The following is an 8,271-nucleotide window of genomic DNA, read 5'->3' on the forward strand; positions in this document are numbered from 1 at the left end:
CAACCCTTCGGGGTAGAGCCTGAGAATTTTCTTCCTTTTTTTTTAAAAACCGGTTTGCATTTGAACCTGCGAGCCGGAAGAAGACTGGTAGGAAGAGAGTTCGCCATCTATTTTTCTAATGAAAGTGAAAATGTTAAAAGTGACTTCCTCTGCCTCTCTCTAAGGCTTTGTTAAAGAATATAGTAGTTTATCAATGATATCAATATCAAAATATTGTCGCCAGAGTTCTGGAGTCCGTATATTCTCTTACAGGGTTGAGCAGCTTGTCTTCAATGGTCAAAAAAAGAATTTGCACTTCTTCAACTTGAAACTACTCCAATAAATTGCCTGAAAGTATAAATCGTCACGTAAGATTTTTCCAGCATGTTTCTGAAAGAAGAGCTCGTATAGGTTTTTAAAATCAAAAACTACAGGCACAGACTGTACTTTAAAAAAAATTAATTCAGCTGCCAATTTTTAGTGAAATTGATAGTAGAGGACACAATAAATAATAGAAAGATACTTTTCTATGGTTTTCTCTTATTTATTTATTTATTTATTTATTTATTTATTTATTTATTTATTTATTTATTTATTTATATTTCATGTGCATTGATGTTTTGTTTGCATGTATGTCTGTGTGAAGTTGTCAGATTCCCTGGAACTGGAATTACAGACAGTTGTGAACTGCCATGTGGCTGCTGGCAATTGAACCCAGGTCCTCTTCCCTACTGAGCTATCTCTCCAGTCCTGGATTACTCTTCACATTAAAGATTACATGGACATTGAGTGGGCAGTGGTGGCACATGCCTTTAATCCAGAGGCTGGCATATATCTGTGAGTTTAAGGCCAGCTTGGTCTAAGAGTGAGTTTCCGGACAGCCAAGGCTACACAGAGAAACCCTGTCTCAAAAAACAAAACAATATGAACAAACAAAAAAATACATAAGCACATTATCAAATATTGAGTAATTTCCTGGAAATTTTTAATTAAGAAATTAGGGTTAGCAGTGGTGGCCCATGCCTTTAATCCCAAAACTTGGGAGGCAGAGGCAGGCAGATCTCTGTGAGTTCAAGGCCAGCCTGGTCTGCAAAGCAAGTTCTGGGACATTCAGAGCTGTTTGACAGAGAAACCCTGTCTCAAAAAATAGATAGATAGATTATAGATAGACAGATAGATGAATAGATAAATTAGTAAGTGTAGCACAGTGGTATAGCATTTGCCTAGCATCTGTGAGGCCCTGGGTTCAAGACCCAGTACTTTAATAATAAAGGAGGGGGTGGGAGGGTGGAGAATAGGGGAACCCATGGCTGATATGTAGAACTGAATGATATTGTAAAATAAAATATATATTAAAGAAAAAAAATATAATAAATAAATAAATAAAAATAAATAAAAAAAATAATAATACGTTGCTACTACATCACACAGTAAAAGAAACTTAGACAATGTAAAGGGCTGTTCAGTGAAAGGTAAATAGTCATCATGATCCACACTTAATGGCTTTGGGTGAGGAAACGTAATTTTTTCCAGTTACCCTTTTAAGCTCACAGTTGGGACAGACTCCTGGAATGAAAGATGAGTTGGAGAAGAACAAAGCATTCCAAGCTTGACAGTGTCCAGCATGTGGGAGAGACTCCGTGAAAAGCATCTCAAAGCAGTGGCTTAGCTGCTTGTGGTCCCCCCCCCCCCCTGCACTGCCAACACTCAGGAGGCCGTTACAGGAGGAGCCTGAGTTTCAGGCTGGTCTGACTTATAAAACAAGACACTGCCTTAAAAGTAAAATAAAAATTAAGAAGCACTGCCTTAGAGTTCTTTTATATACAGCATTGTTAACAAGAGAAAAAAATGAATCTATTGGGAAATCATGCCACAAAGGGAAGGAATTTGTGACTCTCAAAGGCAGGAGATGATGGAAGAGAAATATATGGGAAGATACTAGTTCAGGGAGGTTTGTTTATAAATTGCCATGGGCAGATAATAATCTCCATAAGGAATTTAACCCTTGGCTGTTTGTGTTAGCTCACACCTCTCATCCCAGTATTCAGGAGACAAACTCAGGATCACTGAGTTTGAACAAGCCTGGGCTACACAGTGAATTTCAGGCCAGCCTGGGCTACAGACAAGAATCTGTCCTTAAAAACAAGGGACTGGAGAGATTACTTAGTGGTTGTGGTAGTTTGAATGTAATTGGTCCCCATAAGCTCATAGGGAGTGACACTATTAGGAGGTGCGGCTTTGTTAGAATAGGATGGATTTGTTTGAGGAAGTGTGTCACTGTGGAGGTAGGTTTTGAGATCTCATATATATTCAAGTCACGCCCAGTGTCTCAGACAACTTCCTGTTGCCTGATGATCAAGATGTAGGACTCTCAGCTCCAGCACCATGTCTGCCTGCATGCTGCCCACCATGATGATAATGGACTAGACCTCTGAAACTGTAAGCCACCCCATTAAATGTTTTCCTTTATAAGAGTTGCCATGGTCGTGGTGTCTCTTCACAGCAATAGGAACATTAATTAAGACAGTGGTTAATACTCCTTGCTGCTCTTCCCTTTGTTTCCCAGCATCCAGGTAAGGCATCCAGCTCCAAGGGATCTGACACCTCTGCTCTCTGGAGGAACCAGTTTCATGTATGTACCCACATGCAGACAAACACACCTCTACACATAAATAAAAATAATAAAAACAAATCATTTTTAAAACCCCATAAAAACAAGCAAAAGTTGTTTGGATGGATCTTTTCCTATTAAAGAACAAGACTATGGGCTCGTTTATACACAACATGATAGTAATTACTTGTGTGGGTCTGCATGTATACTTTAAAATGTAAAACTTAAGGTCGGGGATATATCTCTATTGGCAGAGTGTTTGCACTTTTGCACAAGGCCATAAGTTCAATACCCAGCACTGCAAGGTATTTTATTTTATTTTTTGGTGTTTTGAGACAGGGTTTCTCTATGTAGCCCTGACTGTTTTGGAATTCACTCTGTAAACCAGAATGGTTACAAACTCAGAGATTCGCTTGCCTCTGCCTCTCGGAGTGTTAGGATTAAAGGCGTGCGCCACCACCCCAGGCTAGTATTTTAAAATGCAAAACCTCCAAGTAACTTGAAAGAAAAGAAAGCTGGCAAAGAAAGTTTCTGGCTGTAGCAGATCTTAGCTTCAGGCTCTGGAGAAAGTCATTCATTTTGCTGACTGAAGACAATGGAAAGGAGCTAATGACAGGTCCAAACTAGAAGAGGAGTTGGTGTTTTTTGTTTTTTATAAAATCTTTATTGACAAATAATTCACATGGTGTACAATTTGCCTGTTTGCACAATTTGATAGACTTTAGTCCAGCATCCTCATGGGCCCATGACACTATTACCACTTTCTATTTTAGAACATCGCTGTCTTCAATTTCATACACACATATAATGTATGGTGATTGGGGGTTGGGGATTTAGGTCAGTGGTAGAGCCTTGCGCTAGCGCAAGGCCCTGGGTTGTAACCTTTTTTTTTTTTTTTTTTGGTTTTTTGAGACAGGGTTTCTCTGTATAGCTTTGCACCTTTTCTGGACCTCACTCTGTAGACCAGGCTGGCCTTGAACTCACAGAGATCTGCCTGGCTCTGCCTCTCAAGTGCTGGGACAAAAGGCGTGTGCCACCACTGCCCGGCAATTGTAAGCATTTTTAAGTTCACAATTCAGTAGCATGAATTACATTCAAGATATTAATTGCACTCACAATATTCATTAATTATACTCATGATTTTAATTACATTTGTGGTATTCATTGATTACACTCACAGTATTCATTCAATAACTATATTTGTGATATTCATTGATTACATTAATTGTATTGATTTATTACATTCATGATATTATGTTCTGATACTACTGTCCATTTGTGGGGTTTTTCCATCACATGGAACAGAAACTCTGTACTTAGGAAATCATTGCTCTATGTTCCTTTAGAAGAGGAGTTTATAATTGAGAGAAAGACAGGACACTAGGTGAGTATCCAGTGTTTTGTGACTTTTGCACTGAGAGCGGGCCCCAAACGGCACCATGTGTGGTGGCTAAAACTTGGAGAAAAACTCAGTCTGATTTGATGGGAAATCAGAGAGAAAAGAAAGAAAAAAAATCAGATAACAAAGCTTGGAGTGCTCATAACTTCTGGAAAGTGGGTGTATGGGGGGGGGGGTTGGAGTGAGAGGGAACATCCAGGAGCGGAGCCAGAGAAGGCACTCCATAGATCTGCATACAACGTCTACCCAGATCTCTAACTTCTGAATTGGGCATGTGCACAGCAGACTTCAAGTAGATAAACACATTTCCCATGTTGCTAAACACAACGGAGAAAACAAGCAAGAAGGATATGTGTAAGGATTCTGTCCTTAATTATGTCACCAGCCTGCGATGGCATCCCAGCCTAAAAAGCAGGCAGGCCCTCTGTGTGTTCCCCTTTCTCTTTCCGCTCTCTCTCCTTCCAGCTGCTCCCCCCCCCCCCCACGCCTCTCCCAGTAAAGCTCTGAAAAGGTAACCATGGCTTGTGATTCTTCCAACCAGCACTCTCCTCCGTTGGCATGGCCGCCGCAGGAGGCAGCCAGCCACAAGCAGCGCCGGTGCATAACCAACAATATAGAGTACACGTGTGTCATGCCAGCACTTGGGAGGTAGAGGCAGGAGGATTAGAAGTTCAAGGTCATCCTAGCCAGTCTTAGAATCATGAGACCCAGTACACACACACACACACACACACACACACACACACATTTGAATTGGATACAGTTCATTGGTAGACCTATCCTCTACAAAATGAGAAGCCCTGAAAATTAAGCTTTCTTTTACAAATTCATCTCTGCCTGTGGATCTTCTAGAGTTTGAATAATTCATCTACAGGGAGGAATATTTACTGTGACCCTACAAAATATCTTAAAACCATAAAAAATCCTAAACCCTGGAAAAATCCTAAACTCCCTGGAAAGGAGTTGGAGGTCTGAAAGACATTTCAGATCTGGAGATTCAGGATTTGGAGTTTGCCCAGTTGATTTTTAGTCTTGTCTTGATCCAGTGTTTCCTCACTATGATCTCTCTCCTCTCTTTCGGAATGGTAATGTATACTCTGTGCTTTTGTATGTTGGAAGTATGTGATGTGCTTTGATTTTAATTTTACAAAGAGTTACTGTTAAGAGATTGCCATGAGTCTCAGAAGATACTTTGAACTTCTGACTTGTAAGCAGTGTTGAGACTGTGAAAAACTATGGGAACTTTTGAATTTGGACTAAATGCATTTTGCATTATGATATGGTTACAAGCCTATGGGGCCAGGGAGTGGAATGTGGTGGTTTGAATAAGAATGGCCCCTACATATTCATATAGTTGAATGTTTACTCACCAGGGAGTAGCACTATTTGAAAGGATTAGGTGTGGCCTTGTTGGAGGAAGTGCATCCTTGGTGATGGGCATTGAGGTTTCAAAAGCCCATGCCAATTGGGGGGCACCCAGGCAGGGAGATCTGGATCTGTTCCTGGTCTATGGGTAGGCTTCTGGAATCCGATACCTGTGGTGTGACACCTTGCACAGCCTTAGTGCAGTGGGAAGGGGCTTAGACCTGCTGGGCTTTGCTGATTCCCCGTGGGAGACCTCGATGTGGGGATGTGGGGTAGCTTGGAAAAGAGGGCTGGGGGGTGGGAGGAGGGAGGAAGGGGATTTGTGGATAGCATGTGGAGTGAGTAGAAAATTTCTTAATAAAGAAAAATGAAAAAAAAAAGCCCATGCCAAGCCCAGAGTCTCTCTCTCTCTCTCTCTCTCTCTCTCTCTCTCTCTCTCTCTCTCTCTCTCTCTCTCTCTGTCTGTCTCTCTCTCTCTCTCTCTCTGTCTCTCTGTCTCTCTTGCTCTCTGCCTACAGATCAGGATGTAGTAGCTCTTAGCTACTGCTCCAGCGCCATGCCTGCCTGCCTCCATGCTCCCTGCCGTGATGATAATGGACTAATCTCTGAAAGTATAAGCAAGCCCTCAATTAAATGTTTTCTTTTGTAAGAGTTGCCTTGATCATGGTGTCTCTTCACAGCACTAGAACAGGAACTAAGACAACTACCTATTCTTATAAATTCTTCTACATTGTTTACTTATAGAAAAAGCCGCAAATGTGCTCTAGGTTATATTATTTAGGGTAAGTTATAGAGAATGAAAGCGGTATCTAGAGGCAGCGGAACTGAGGGAAACCTCAAATGTAACTTTTCGTTGTTTATAGTTCATTATAGCAATGACTAATTTTGGAGGTCATAAAGCTGAGTAATATTTTATTAGTTTCCCAGTAGCTCTGCTGTGGATGACACCTCTGACCTGTTGGGTTACAATAATGGCTGCTGAGGCTACTTCTCAGGGACCTGAAGGCAGCTTCTGAAAGGGCCAAGCAGATACCACAAGAAGCTGCTCAGTCTTCTCTGAGATCAGGCCTCAATTTCAGTTTCCTCAGACTTGAGCAAGCAGTTTCTGGGAGGGCCATGAACAAAAGACAAGTCCTTGCCATAGCTCCTTTTCTGCAACGTACTTGTACTCTGACCGCTCAAGGTTCAGCCAGTTGTTTACTGTCTGGGACCCCTCACCAACTTAGAGCTACGTGCATGGGTCAATGTGAATGTGTGAGGCCAGCCAGCCTCCATGGCAGCTCAAGGACAAAGCCTGCAACTTGTCCAGGCCTGCCCAAAAATGATAACTGTAACCCCCAACCAGTAAATTCAAAGGTTACACACCCTCACCCAATCATATGACGCAAAGGCTTGTACCACCCTGCTTGCCGTTTTTCCCTTTAAAAACCCCTCACACTGAGAGCTCAGGGCCGTCCTCCTCCACCTGCTGTGTCAGAGTGTTGGGCATGGACCAAGCCCGGGCTTGTTTGTTATCAATAAACCCTTGTGTGTTTTGCATCGGATATTGGCTCTGTGGTGGTCTTGCTGGGGGGGAGGGGGTGTCTCTCGACACGGGCACAACACTTCAATGAAAGCATTGACCCTTGTTCCTTCAGATGTCAGATGGGGGATTCAAACATGATGATCAAGTTTGGCCACTCTGCAGTCATAGTATAATATCCTGTCTTATTAACCTTCAGGGCAGGCACTCTGCAGTCATAGTGTATCCTATCTTATTAACCTTCAGGGCAGGCACTCTGCAGTCATAGTATAATATCCTATCTTATTTGTTACTTTAGCCTTCAGGTCAGATGTCTACTCACTTCTGCACTGTAGAGTTGTACAGCATCTGAAAAATGTTCTACCTGGAATTATAATACAAGGACGATTCCATGTGAATGCATCTAATCTTTCTCCTCCTCTTCAAGGCTAAAGACATCAAGATAAAAGCAACTAAAACAACATCCAGTACCAACCTAGAACTCTGATTCTCATTTTTTGCCTGCCCAGCACTCCTCTGCTGCTCCTCTTCCTCCTTAAAAAGCCTGTCCTCACACTCCAGTCCCCTAAGAACACATTTGTGGGTGAGAGCCTCTCATCTTCTTTGGTTTGCTAGATTTCCAAATAATCCTTTTTCCTTCCTTGCAACCATAACTTGTTCTCAGGTCTCTGGTCCTTTCTAGTGGCAAGTAAAAAAACTTTGGTTCAATATATGATCACCAATTTTTTTTTTTTTTTTGAGATATGGTTTCATGTAGCCCAGGATGACCTCAAACTCAGTAGGTAGCTGAAGATGAATGAACTTTTTTTTTTCAAGATAAGGTTTCTCTGTGTAGCCTTGACTGTCATCTGTAGGACAGAAGGACAGAACTCTCTCTGTAGACCAGGTAAACTTAGGCACTGGCTTTGAACTCACAGAGATCCACCTGCCTCTACCTCCCAAGTGCACCACCACCACCCAGTGATGACTGAACTTTTATTCTTTCTGCCTCTACCTACTCCCCACTAAGTGGATTTTTGAGTATCAAACATAGAGCTTTATACAAGTACTCTTCCAACTGAACAACATCACTGGTCCCTAGATCACAACAATTTGGAGATCTTTGGTGAAAACATAAATGGCACTGGTTGGTCGGCGGAAGGGCCACGAGCCATGGCTACCAGAGTTAGAAAGTTTATTAGAAAGAAGAGGGGATAGGGTGGAGAAGCCAGGCCTGGCAGAGGGAGCAGAGCAGGGGCAGAGAGGAAACACGGGAAGGGGAGGCAGAGGGAGAGAGCATGGGGGTGCACGTCTAGCTTTAAGGCTGGGACGCAGTCGCCCGCTGATGACCTAAGGTGACAGACAAGACCCAAAGCTGCGCATGTACAGAATCCTAACATTTGGGACCTGATGTAA

This window comes from Peromyscus maniculatus, chromosome 5 (assembly GCF_049852395.1).
Source record: "Peromyscus maniculatus bairdii isolate BWxNUB_F1_BW_parent chromosome 5, HU_Pman_BW_mat_3.1, whole genome shotgun sequence".
NCBI classification, from domain to species: Eukaryota; Metazoa; Chordata; class Mammalia; order Rodentia; family Cricetidae; genus Peromyscus; species Peromyscus maniculatus.